The 14,561-nt window shown below is 34.2% G+C and overlaps 1 pseudogene; it reads right to left on the bottom strand.

Moving 5' to 3' along the window:
* Nucleotides 1-1,366: 1,366 nt before the first annotated feature.
* On the bottom strand, nt 1,367-12,501 carry LOC107952487 (putative disease resistance protein At1g50180; annotated as a pseudogene).
* Nucleotides 12,502-14,561: the final 2,060 nt, after the last annotated feature.

Here is a 14,561-nt window from a genome sequence, read left to right as displayed (position 1 = left end):
AAGAAGGGAAGACCCAATCTTTGTAACCCGATGAACCATGTGTGAAATAGACGTATTTCTTCAAACTCAACTCAATATTGATGAACTATAGGTGAAACAAAATTAAAAGGAGAGGCATGCAAAATTTGAGCTAAAGAGAAATAAAATTAACAGAAAAGATAAGAAGCTGAGGAGTCATATTTTTTATTTATTAAGTTGTAGACCAAACCAAAGAGGTTACATTAATCAACGGACATCGTAAAATAGAAGATATAATATAACATCAAAATAGAATATTTTACAACATTAAATTGAAAGTTGCTTGAAACTAGTAAAAATAAAAAACTGAGACAAGAATCAGTGATTTGACCGATTCAACCATTAGTTCGGTTATTAGAACACTCTATATGACACTCTAATAGCATACCACATCATCACTTAAAAATTTATATAAATTTTTTTAATTTTTAAATGATGATGTGGCATAATCTCGTAATGCCATGTAATCATACTTTTATAATTTTCAAGTATGGGAACCAAAATGAATCTAGTTGCCAAGTTCAAGTATCAAAGTGGATAAAAAAAAAGTACATATTCTAAAGTGGAACTAGCTGCCAAGTATAGGGACCAGAAATTATATTGCCCATAAAAGAAAAGCAAAAAACAAAAAATGAAAGTGAAATGGGACATGTAAGCAGGCCAAGATATGGATTACAATTGAAACAGAAAAAGGCCAGATTTATATTCTTTTTGTTATTTGATATGAATTTTGGTATGTTCAAATCAAATAATTAAGTGATAACCAAAAGTAGGAGGGGAAGAAACAAAATTAAAAGGAGAGGCTAAACAGAAATAAAATTAATAGAAAAGAGAAGAAACCAAAGAGGGTTCAGTAATCAACGAACAGATACAATACCACATCAAAATCGACAATTTTACAACACTAGAAAAAGGGTGGCCACAGATCAGCATCAACAAATGGCAGCCTCCTTTTACCTGGAATATAAATACTAGTCTTTATTAAACTTAGGTTGAAATCAGGGTCTGATTATTTTCTGAATAAAAGGATTATCAAATGAAATATTAACAAAATTGAACACGTACTTGTCGTCATGATTTAAGAAACCTAGTTTCAAATGGATTACCTTATTGATGCATCCAATTGAGCACGACACCACACTTGACACTTGGTTCTCCTGAAAAAAAGAATGTCAGTTTCATTGATTTACAAATTTGCAAAACCATGCATACTCTGTTTTTCCCTAGAAACAAAATTCTACGCAAATTATTTCAAAGAGTATGGATGATAGTTCTACCGGGGAGAAGAAGAGATTATAAATACATACCCTGAATTCATAGGTTTTTAATCAAGAAGAAGTGATAAATTTCACACATTGTAGATATTATAAAATATGATGGAAGGAATGTGTTGGACTTTGTAGAAATCTTCTCTTCCTTGCACCATTTTATCTTTAAATTCCTTTGGCATACTCCGAATCTTCAATTCTTGGAGGGTTGTAATGAATCTCAATCCATCTGGAAGCATCTTCAGTTTTTTACAACCATAAATCTCCAAATAGCGTAGAGCTGGCATGGCTCCTTCTTCCACCTCCCACTCCTCCAAATTCGAAAGCCAACTAAGGGTTAGAGACTCAAGTTTAGGAAAACCGGGTGCAGAGCAAACCATTTCCTTTCCAATGAAAGCTTTCTGATCATATAATTCCAGAACCCTTAAATTGGGCAGCTTCTCTAGTGTTGGCATAGGATCTTCCACAAGCATGCACTCTGTCAAGTGTACATAAGCGATACTCGAAGAGAAATGGTGAAAATCTGGTAACTTCTCTATCTTCACTCGTAAAGTCAACTCACACAAATTAACACAACTTGAAAGGAGGTGAGCTAATACTTTTGAATCTATTCCTTCATCATTCCAAATAGACAAGGACCGAAGGCAGTCACTTGCTATAATTGGCAGATTCTTATCCAGCTCCTCCTTAAAATCATCAATATTGAATGGCCCAAGAATCCCCAACTTTCTAAGTTTTGTGAACTTGGAAAGATCTGCAACGAAGCAGTTCCCTGTGTTGAAGTCGATTAGTGTTAAAATGTTTGTCAATGTGTGCAACTTCAATTTGGTCTCATCAGTCATGCTCTGCGGGAGATAGAGATGTCTTAACTGTTCCAACTTCCATATTATGTTAGGTACATTCATAACACCATCATCAGCTTGACTAGAAATTCTTAAATCCAAGGTTTGCAAACACCTTAAGTTGCCCAGAGACGAAGGGATTTTTGGCCAATTGAATTGAATACCACATAAATTCAAGAATCTAATATGGATGAGATTACCTATAGCACTAGATAACTTAAATCCCGAATATCCTTCCCCTCCTTCTTCAAAGCTTAGAACTCTAAGCAGCTTAAAATTTCCGAACATGTAATTCCAAGATCTCTGCCATTTCAAAATTACACAAACCAAGCAGGCAAACCACCGAAGATCATCATCATCATCCCTTAGACAGGGTTCCAAATCCACATCAAACGGGTGCGAAAAGAACAAGATGGATCTAAGAGGGATACTACTTTTAATGCGCTGAACATGAATGTGATGATGTACAGCAATTCTACGGACTGCCCTCGTATTGGATGGAGACAATGAGGAATCATTGATGATGCTGAGAAAATTTTCTTGCTTTGCTATGGACAGGCAAAGATCTCTCATTAGATCGTGCATGTGGCAAGTTCTGACCTTGAAGGTTGCGTCTCTTTCCCCAACTTGAACCATACACCTTTCCACAAGCTCATCTAAGAAGCCTTCTGCAACATCCTCCATAACTTCTCCATTACCTTCATCCTCTGTTGATGACACAATGCCTTCTGCAACCCACAGTTGAATCAATGTTTCTGCAGGTATCTGGAAATCTTCTGGAAATTGACTCAAATAAAGGAAACATGGTCTTAAATAAGGCGGCAAATCATCATAACTCAAGGCTAACACATGCTCAATTTGTTGGGCACCTTTTCCTTTCTTTAAGTATGATTTAGCATTTTTACGCACGATTTGCCATTCATGTATTGAACTCTTTGTAGCCAAAATGCCTCCCAATACAATGATGGCTAATGGCAACCCTCGACAGCTATTAACCATGTCTTTCCCTAACTCTTCCAGTTTCGGATCAACTATGTTTTCTGTAAAATAACAAGCAATAAGAACACCAAATTACTTCTCTATTTTAATCATCAAATTTTAGTCTATCTTGAAAGAGTAGCTAATATCATCGAATTGTATTATTTAAGTTACTAAACTATTAATAATAAAATAACAAATTAAGGAGGTAAGTTAAGTAAATATTTTAAGTTTTAAAGTTGACAATATATTATAGAGGGGGGAAGTATTATATCAATACATTTCTTTTTAGTTTACTAAAAATAAAAAATTTCTCAAAATAATAAATAAATTTAGAAATTTAGTACTAAACAAAATATACTATTAGATATAGTCTTGAACTTGACAATATTTTTCAATTTTATTCTTGAAATCTTTTTTATTTACATTAGAACTTGACAATTTGTTTTTAATTTGATCCCTAAACTCGGATTTTATTGACACTATAAGATTATACTATGTCATCACTTGAAAATTTTTAAAAAATAATCTAAAATCTAAAATTTAAAAAATATAGCTAATGACAATATCACATCATCATATATTAACTAAATCCAAGTTTAGAGTGCAAATTATAATAACCATTAAGTTTCAAAAGTAATATGGACCAAAAAAATTCAAAGGCTTAGGTAGAAAATGTTATTTTATGCTTTAAATATATGATAATTTTTCATATATAATCGAGTTAATTTAAAGAAAAATTCACAGTACCACCTGTAGTTTCACTCTTTTAGATACTTAGCTCATTAAGGAAGTATGACGTGGCATTTTTACCCTAGTAAAACACGGGCACGTGGCACCCGCATCACATATCACTCTTGTTATTACAAGTAATAAAAATGATTTTAAAATCTAAAAATTAAAATATTCTAAAAATATTATTTATAAATATATATATATATATATTTATAAAATCTGGCTGCAGATCTTATTAATTCAAAAAAACTGCAGTAACAAAATCCCAAAAAAACAGAGGCCAAAATAAATAAAAGAAGAAGCAGCTTAAAAGCAATCCCCAGCCGAAATAATTACTCCCTCCGTAATGAAAGAAACATCTAAAAAATATGGAACTGAAAATATTTATGTTTTTGAAATTTTTAATATTTAAAAATTTAATAAACATTTCAAAATTGAAACAATTAAAAAAACATAGAAAAATAAAAATAAAAATGTTTATGTTTTTAAAATTTTAAAATTTTATATTCTTTCTTATTTTTAAAATAATTTGTAATATTTTCTTTCTTCTCTCCACTATAATGAAAGTAGCATGTGATGCGAGTGGCACGTATCAACGTTTCATTAATTATCATTTTTCTAGGATAAAGTGTTTAACGAAAATTAAGTGACAAAAACACATATTGATCCTATAAAGTAATATATATATTAATATCTTTTAGTGAATGAAAACTTACAAATTTCAAATAAGATTAAGTCATATTAAAAATAACAAAAACATTGTTTTGTTAAGTTTTAGTTTGGGTAGTCGTATTTTTCTTTTATTGATTTTTCAATATATCTATGAGAGTAAGCTTAGTAATTAATCTTCTGCATTTAGTAGATGTATTAAAAGAGCAGATGATGGTCATAAATTTTAAAATTGCTCCATACCTAGACTCACTAAACGATAGTCTTATTACTTTTAATTACTATAGTTGTCTTATTATTATTCTCTCGTCATCACTAATTTAAAATGTAAATACATAACTAACCATCATAATGAAGTATTAATAATATTTAATTATTTTAAGAATGTGTTAAATTTTCTAGATTTTTAGAATTTATCAATTCAAAGTGTTATTTGGATAAATAAATGATTTAAGAAAAATTGTGTTATTAGAATTTTACAAATTAAAAAATAAAAATAAGAAGAATAATATTAGAAATAAATAATTTAAAAGATTTTAATATGGATATATTTTAAAATTTTACAATAATTTTAATAAAATAAAATTTAAAAAACATACTAGAATTAAATAAAAATAATTTTTGAAGTTTAAGTTATTTAGTTTATAGTGAGAACCTTTTCAAAATGAAAATAAAATTACAATGAATTTAAAGAAGTATGACGTGGCATTTAAAGAAAACTTCACAGATACCACCCGTAGTTTCATTCCATTAGATACTTTACTCTCAAAGAAGTATGACGTGGCATTTTTAGGCCAATAAAACATTGGCATCACATATCACTCTCATATTACAAGTGAAGAAAAACAAATATTAAAATTTGTTTTAAAATCTAAAAATTAGAAAGTTTTAATAAAATATTAAAAAATTCTAAAATTATTAATTATAAACATTTTAAAAATATGGAACTGAAAATATTTATATTTTTTTGAAATTTTTAATATTAAAAAATTCAAAATAAAAAATTTTCAAAAAAATTGAAAAACATAGAAAAATAAAAGAAATAAATTATTTATACTTTTGAAATTTTTAATATTTAAAAATTCAATAAAAATTTGAAATTAAAAATTGAAAAACATAAAAAATAAAAAAAATTATGTTTTTAAAATTTTTATTCTTTCTTATTTTTAAAACAATTTTTTTAATTTTTTTTGTTACTTCACTATAACGAGAATGACATGTGAGTGGCACGTGTCAACGTTTCATTAGCTACAAAAGTGCCATGCCAGTCTTCCATCATGATGAATTAAAATGTTTAACGGATACGAGGTATAGTTACGAGGCAAAATGCATATTAACCCTATAAAGTAATATATATATATATATATATAATTCAAATAAAATTTTAAAAATAACAAAAGTTAAATGAAGTTTTAGTTTAGGTATACGAGAGTGAATTTAGTGATTAACTTTTTACGTTTAATAGACTTATTAAAAGAGTAGATGCTACCTATAAAATTTAAAACTACTACCTACCTAGATTCACAAAAAAGATAATCATATTACTTTTAATTACTATAGTTGTCTTATTCATTAGAATTTAGCTCTTGTCATCACTAATTTAAAATGTAAATACATAGTTAGCAGCTAATTTTAATCTAAACTTTACAAATTTGTTGAAAATAGTTGTCATTTTTACCCAAACAAATATTTACCCAAACAAATATTTACCCACATTTTTACTCAAAATGTAAATACATAGCAATCGATTTTAAAATTCTCCCATATTTTTATTCAAACAAATAAATTTATTTTTTGAATTTTGAGAACTTTGATGCAAATATAATTCCTTTTATAAATCTTTCATTCAAAAGTAAATGTTAAAATTTGATGTACTTTATAACTTTTAATATAAAAATATAAATAAAATAACTTGGAAAAATAAATGTAGAATAATATATTAGAAATAAGATAAAGATACTAAGTAGTAAGTACTTGTAGAATGTGCTTGAGAAAATGCTATCTTCTGAAATAATTCCCAGCTTTCACCATCCTTTAAACCCTGCAATTCATATAGGTATCCTCTTCTATCTGCATGCGAAATTATCTCTTTGTTCCGAGAGGTGAGCAAGAACTTGCTGTTGGTGTTCATTGCAACTGGAAATGCAGGTTTAAGACTATCCCAAGCCTCTATGCTCCAAATATCATCTAATATCACCAAACATTTGTTATCCTTCAAGAAGTTATGTAACTTCTCCGCTAATTCTTCATCTCTGTCAGCAGTGTTTCCAATTTGAAGACTAGATAAAATGTCTTTCCAAACTCTTATTTTTTGGAATTGTTGAGAAACATATACCCAAGCGAAGTGATTGAAATGACCTTTAACTTGGCTATGGCGGTATATTTTTGTTAAAGTTAGTTCCCATGCAACCAGCTTTCCATGCAAAGGTGGCCATGCAAGATGACGTAGCAGGCATTCGAGCGTTGATCTGCAGGAGCTAAGCCTGAAGCTTGAAGTTGCCGATCCACTTGCCATTTTTTAGTTGCATTTTGATTATTTTGTAATTTAGTTCATGTTGAACTAAGTAGGTAAATGTTTTGATATTGATTGACTGAAAAATCAGCAATGCAAGTTGTACAAGCTAATCTTGTAAGTTTCAATGCAAATTAGTGGTGTTAGGTAGTTGATTAGGTGATTACTTGTTTGTTTTACTTGTTGACTGATATATGTAATGGCTTGATGCCTTGTTGATGAGTTAATGAAAAATATCAGCTCCTTTCATTCAAAAAACTCTCTCTTTTATCTTGTTTTCATTCGCATTTTGTTTCTGTTCTTGCTTCTGAGTTTGTTTCTTCATCAAGGCTCGAGGCTTGCTATCCAAGCAAAATTCAAAACAGTTTTGCTGTTGCCTCTTTGCACCAACAATTGGTATCGAGAGCTTACTTCTTAAGGGATCTGTTATACAAATCTATGGCTTCATCAAACTTTTCACCAGCTGCACCTCAAGTCTTCAATGGAGAAGGCTACCACATATGGGTGGTCAAAATGAAAACCTACCTGCAGGCTTTTGATCTGTGGGAGGTGGTCAACTCAGATGTTGAACCAGAGCCACTAAGAGCCAATCCAACAGTGGCTCAAATTAGGCAGCATGCTGATGAGAGAACCAAGAGGCATAAGGCCATGTCTTGCATCCAAAACTCAGTGTCAGATGTGATCTTCACAAGGATTATGGCCTGTGAGACTCCAAAACAGGCCTGGGACAGGCTTAAGGAGGAGTTTCAAGGCACTGAGAGGACAAGACAACAACAGCTGTTGAATTTAAGAAGGGATTTCGAGAATCTGAAGATGAAGGAAGAAGAAACAGTGAAGCAGTATGCAGATAGAATCATGGCAGTGGTTAACAGTATAAGGCTCATTGGTGAGCACTTTGATGAGGCAAGGATAGTGGAGAAAGTCCTCTCCACTTTGCCTGAGAGATATGAGGCCAAGATATCCTCTCTAGAGGACTCAAGAGACCTTGCAAACATCTCTTTGACTGAGCTAATTAACACCTTTTATGCTCAGGAACAAAGAAGAGCTAGCAGAGCTGAAGATCACCAGGAAGGTGCATTCAATGCCAAGGCCAAAGAAGCCTCGAGCATCAATGCTCCAAGAGGCAAAAAGCCTTGGAAAAGCAGGCCTAAGCCTGATGCTGCAAGGAGCAATGACCAGCCCTGCAGACATTGCAAGAGGCCAGGTCATCCAGAAGACAGATGCTGGTTCAGGCCAGATGCAGTATGCCAACACTGCAAGAAGAAAGGTCATGTTGAGAGGGTTTGCAAAAACAAAACCAAGCCGCGGCAGAGTCAATTTCAACAACAAAAGGTTGAAGCTCGAGTAGCTGAGGACAGTAGTGATCAAGAAGAGCAAGTCTTTACTGTTTCTTGCTTAGCTGCTGAGAAGAAATGCTCAAAAGGATGGTTATTGGATAGTGGTTGCACTAACCACATGTCACCAGATGCCTCCTTGTTTAAAACCTTGGATAGAAGTTGTAAAACAAAGGTCAAGGTTGGAAATGGTCAGTTCATAAGGGCTGAAGGAAGAGGAGAGGTGCTGATATGTACTCCTACAGGCAACAAAATTATTCCAAATGTGCTTTTGGTGCCTGAGATTGACAGAAACCTTCTCAGTATAGCTCAATTGCTCGAAAAAGGCTATTCTGTTGTGTTCAAGGACAAACAGTGCCACATTACTGATCCAAGTGGATCAAGTCTTATGACAGTCACAATGACTGACAAATGCTTTGAGGTGCACTGGCCAAATGACTCAAAGTCAGCATACACAGCCTCTGTTGATGATTCCAAACTTTGGCATCAAAGGCTCGGGCATGCCAACTTTAGATCATTGGCTCGAATGGCCAAAGAGGGCTTGGCAGAGAACTTCACCAGCTCAGTGGAGCATGATGATGTGTGTGAAGTTTGCCAGATGGGGAAACAGGCAAGACTGCCATTTCCTACAAATTCAGCTTGGAGAGCTACTGAAAGACTGCAGCTGGTGCACTCTGATGTATGTGGCCCGATGAGGACTGAATCACTCAGCAAAAACAGGTATTTCATCCTCTTCATTGATGATTTTACAAGGTTTTGCTGGATTTTCTTCTTAAAACACAAGTCAGAGGTAGCTCAAGTGTTTGTGAAGTTTAAAACTGCTGTAGAGACAGAAACAGGTTGCAAGCTGAAATCGATAAGGTCTGACAATGGCACTGAGTACACTTCAGCTCAGTTTCAAGCCATTTGTAATGATGCTGGTATCAAACACCAGCTCACAAATGTCTACACACCTCAGCAGAATAGGGTATCAGAAAGAAAGAACAGAAGCTTGATGGATATGGCCAGGTGTCTGCTGTTTGAGAAGAAACTGCCCAAGACCATGTGGGCCGAGGCAGTAAGCACTGCTGTCTACCTTCAAAATAGGCTTCCTACCAAAGCCCTTGCATCCAAGACACCTTTCGAGGCTTGGTTTGGTTTCAAGCCTTCCTTGGCACACATGAAGGTGTTTGGTTGCCTTTGTTATGCACAAATACCAGCAGCAAAGAGAGACAAGCTCTCTGAAAGGGCTCAACCAGGTGTTCTAGTAGGCTATAGCTCAGTTAAGAAGGGCTATAGGGTGCTGGATCCTTTGACAAACAAAGTCCAAGTGAGCAGAGATGTCATCTTTGATGAGAAGGCTTGCTGGAATTGGGAAAAGAGTGAACCAGAAGCTGCTTCAGAAGACCTGGTGCCTAATCAAGCTGAACTCGAGCAGCTTGGTCCTGAGATGGATGTTGATGATGTGCCTGTGAGAGGCACAAGGCCCCTAGATGAGATTTATGAAAGAGCACAAGTTGTTATAGCAGAACCTAGTAGTTTTGAAGAAGCTGAGGCAGATGAAGGTTGGAAACTGGCTATGGTTGATGAAATCAACATGATTGAAAAGAACCAGACATGGGAGCTGGTTGATAAACCTGCTGGAAAGAAGACCATTGGAGTAAAATGGGTCTATCGAGCAAAACAGAATGCAGATGGCAGTCTGAATAAGCTGAAAGCCAGGCTTGTTGTCAAAGGATTTAGCCAAAGGTATGGTCTGGACTACCTTGAAACTTTTGCTCCAGTAGCCAGGCTTGACACAGTCAGAATGATAGTTGCCTTAGCTACTCAACATCAGTGGACCATTCATCAGCTTGATGTTAAGTCTGCATTTCTCAATGGTTTCTTGGAAGAAGAGATCTACATCGAGCAGCCTCAAGGATTTGTGATCACTGGCAAAGAACACATGGTGTATAGGCTGAAAAAGGCCTTGTATGGCCTGAAGCAGGCTCCTCGAGCCTGGTATTCTCGAATTGATTCCTACTGCTCAGTTTGGAATTCGAGAGGAGTGTCAGTGAACCAACATTGTATGTGAAGAAAAATCCAGCTGAGACTCAACTTAGCTTGTCACTCTATGTTGATGACTTGTTAGTAACTGGAGGAGACAAGAACATGCTACATGATTTCAAGAAGAAAATGATGAAGATGTTTGAGATGTCTGACCTAGGCAGAATGAATTATTTCCTAGGAATGGAAGTGAAGCAAACAGCAAATGGAATCTTTCTCAGCCAGAGTTCCTTTGCTATAAAGATCTTAAACAAGTTCTCAATGAAGAACTGCAAGCCAACAAGCACACCAATGGCTGTTGGAATGAAACTATCAAGACAGGAAACTGGTGAACCAGTTTGTGAGACTATGTACAAGAGTATCATTGGTAGTCTACTATATTTGACTGCAACAAGGCCAGATATTATGTTTGCAGTTAGTGTGCTATCTAGATACATGAATTGCTGCAAGAATCAGCATTTTCAAGCAGCTAAACGAGTCCTAAGGTACATCAAAGGCACCATTAGTCATGGTGTGATGTTCAAAAGAGCTGAAAGTATGAAGTTGATAGGCTATGTTGATAGTGATTGGGCTGGATCATGTGATGACATGAGAAATACATCTGGATATGCATTTAGCCTTGGCTCAGGCATGTTTTGCTGGAGTTCTAAGAAACAAAGTCTGGTGGCACAATCAACAGCAGAAGCTGAATATGTTGTTGCTGCATCTGCTGTGAATCAAGCCATATGGCTTAGAAAAATCTTGGCCGATTTAAACCAAAACTAAGAAGAAGCAACAGAGATTTACTGTGACAACAAATCTGCTGTTGCAATTGCAAAGAATCCCATCTTCCATGGGAGAACCAAGCACTTCAATATCAAGTTACATGTTATAAGGGAGATGGAACAAGCTCTTGAAATCGAGCTGGTTCATTGCAATTCGGAGGAGCAAATTGCGGATATTTTTACCAAGGCACTCAATGTGTCAAGATTTGTAAAATTAAAAGGGAAGCTAGGTGTAACCAGCATAGAAACTAAGGAGGAGTGTTAAAGTTAGTTCCCATGCAACCAGCTTTCCATGCAAAGGTGGCCATGCAAGATGACGTAGCAGGCATTCGAGCGTTGATCTGCAGGAGCTGAAGCCTGAAGCTTGAAGTTGCCGATCCACTTGCCATTTTTTAGTTGCATTTTGATTATTTTGTAATCTAGTTCATGTTGAACTAAGTAGGTAAATGTTTTGATATTGATTGACTGAAAAATCAGCAATGCAAGTTGTACAAGCTAATCTTGTAAGTTTCAATGCAAATTAGCGGTGTTAGGTAGTTGATTAGGTGATTACTTGTTTGTTTTACTTGTTGACTGATATATGTAATGGCTTGATGCCTTGTTGATGAGTTAATGAAAAATATCAGCTCCTTTCATTCAAAAAACTCTCTCTTTTATCTTGTTTTCATTCGCATTTTGTTTCTGTTCTTGCTTCTGAGTTTGTTTCTTCATCAAGGCTCGAGGCTTGCTATCCAAGCAAAATTCAAAACAGTTTTGCTGTTGCCTCTTTGCACCAACAATTTTCTTGGCAAGAGTGGTCTTGCCAAGACCACCCATTTCGCATATGGAAACAACCTTGCAATTGCTTTCGTCATCAACAAGAATTGACACTAACTTCTTGATATCATCATGCAACCCAACAACGTTATCGCCGACAAGATGAGGATAAGGCCGCCTCAATTCTCGCCTTTGATTTGAAGAACTTGACCCTGCTCCATCCCTTGGCTGTTTTACATCATAGGTTTGCAATCGGCGAGTCAATTGGGTGATTCTGGTTGTGATTTTCTGAATCTCGCACTTGGTTTGGCAGAGCAAATCTTTTGATGACATTAGAGAAACCTCCTTTCCTTCTAGGTGCAACTTTGAGAGCAAAAGTCTCGATCACATCTTCGGCATCATACGCCAATTCTCTGATTTCATTAATACTGGTCCGCACCACCTCATCGTCAACTTTCCTCGCGTCTGCCTCCTTCAGGAAACTTTGTATCCATTCTGCAAATCCTCAACTTGGTCCTTCACGCCCATCAACGATGTGACTTCCTGAGTTAGCAACCTCCCAACAGTCTGGACAACACATGAAATGGCTGAGAAATCCATGATTTTTTTTTTAATTCAAAGAAAATAAAATCTTTGTTTTCTGATAACATCGATATTGCCCCTTTATGGTGTTCAAAGTTTTAAACAAAGAATTAATCTTGCTTGTGGAACGGGTTTAAGTGATTCAAAATGCTGCACAAAAGCTTAAGAATAACATATTAATTATTAACCATTCCCAGCTGCAAGCTTGAAGCAAAGAACAAAAGAGGAACACGATCAACTTTGTTCGCTAAAGGGAAGACCAATTCCTGCTTTAATATATTATGTATATCACTGAACCACATCAATCAATTTACATTGGCTCTTGATCTTTTACATATTCACTGTTCAACAAAATTACTCCTATCTCATAACCCACTAAAATTTTATCCGAGATTAAATAGGTGACAAATCCATGATTTTTCAGTTTTTTTTTTCCATTTTTTCTGAAAGCAAAGACGAAATTTTTGTAGTAAAATCTTTATTTTCTGATAACACTTATTTATGATGTTCATAGTTTTAAGTGAAGAATTGATCTTGCTTGTGGAAAAGGTTCGAGTGATTCCCATGACAGAAAAAAGTTTATTCTTATACCCTCTAGATGAGACAGATATTCTGAAGAAAAGCTTAAGAATAACACATAAATTATTAACCAATCTGAGCTGCCAGTGTAAGCAAAGAACAAAAGAGGGGATATAATACCAATAAGTGCTGATACGTTGCATTCTTAATAGAAAATATAAGTTTAAATCTTGGAGATGACATTAAAAGAAGAGATAATCACAAACTATAAAATAGACATAAAAATAATATTCTTTCACTAATGCAAAACCAATTTGTGTTATATATACATATATATGCATATTATTGCACCACATCAATTTATATCAAATTATTTAATTATATGTTATTTAATGCTAAGTAAATACATTTAACTTAAATTATGCTCAAATATGTTGATTGAATTTTAGTTCAGTTGGGATTGACAATATTGTCAGTGTAGGAGGACGTGAATTTAAGCATGTTGAATTGTGCTTATTCTCCTAATTAAAGATTGAGGAGGGATTATAAATAGTTCTAGACTTTATATATAAAAATCATGCTCGAATTAATGATTTAGGATTCGAATCAAACTAATTCCGTTCACTATTTGAAGTGAATTAGTAATTTAGGATTCGTCTCAAACTAAAGCCATCCACTGTTTGAAGTCCATTATGTCTTCCAATGCTTGAAAAGAACATTCTCCCGAGTTGTATAGCTCAGGCAACCAATTAAGGCAAACTTGGAATATAGGCTTCTTTGTAAGGAAAAGGATATTGCTCCACCAAAGCAAGGAACAAGGTGGGGAGACAATAAAGTTTGTTCATGTTGTCACATCTAATGCGGTTGTTGTTGTCCCTGAAATAGTGGACAGTAATATCATTTTATTGTTTTACTTGTCTATTTTCAGAGTTTGGCAAATTTTTAAATAAAAATATTAGGCTAATATTTTGAAGATATTTGGACGAATAAAGCCAAACATATGAAGACCGAGTGAACATGAATTGAAGACTTGAAAATTGGTTTCTTGCAAGTTCAATCAGGTTTTTTGTGGAATAAGTAAAATCATTTTCTATAGTTGAAGACTTTAAATTGCACTGAGATTCTTATAGAAGTATTATCTTATGTTGTTTTTTTATTTTACTTTATAGAAAAGTAATTAGACTACAACTTTAATGTAAACAAAACTTAAATAATATATAAACTTAAGTTTTGTCTAGGTTAAAAGAGTAAAAGAGAGACCGAGAGATTAAAAGAGTACAAAATTGTTCAAGCGAAAAACGTTTTATGCGTGCATTGTTTCTGTAAGCAATCAATAGAGTCTCTTGAATTGCAAAACTAAGCTTTCGAGGGAGAAGTTTAGTGGGAGAGTAATTTAGTCTTTGTACAACTTTGAGGTCACTAAATTAGTGAGTGTTAAACCAATATTAGGACTTAAATCATTGATTGTACTTATGAGAAAGAACAGTGGATCATTGCTCTAGGCAAGGCCCACAAACGTAGAAGTCGAATTACGTAAACAATCTTAATGTTCATTTTCA

Source organism: Gossypium hirsutum, chromosome D01 (assembly GCF_007990345.1).
Source record: "Gossypium hirsutum isolate 1008001.06 chromosome D01, Gossypium_hirsutum_v2.1, whole genome shotgun sequence".
NCBI lineage: Eukaryota > Viridiplantae > Streptophyta > Magnoliopsida > Malvales > Malvaceae > Gossypium > Gossypium hirsutum.
Note: the sequence above shows the minus strand (reverse complement) of the source record. Positions and strands in the feature narration are given on the sequence as shown.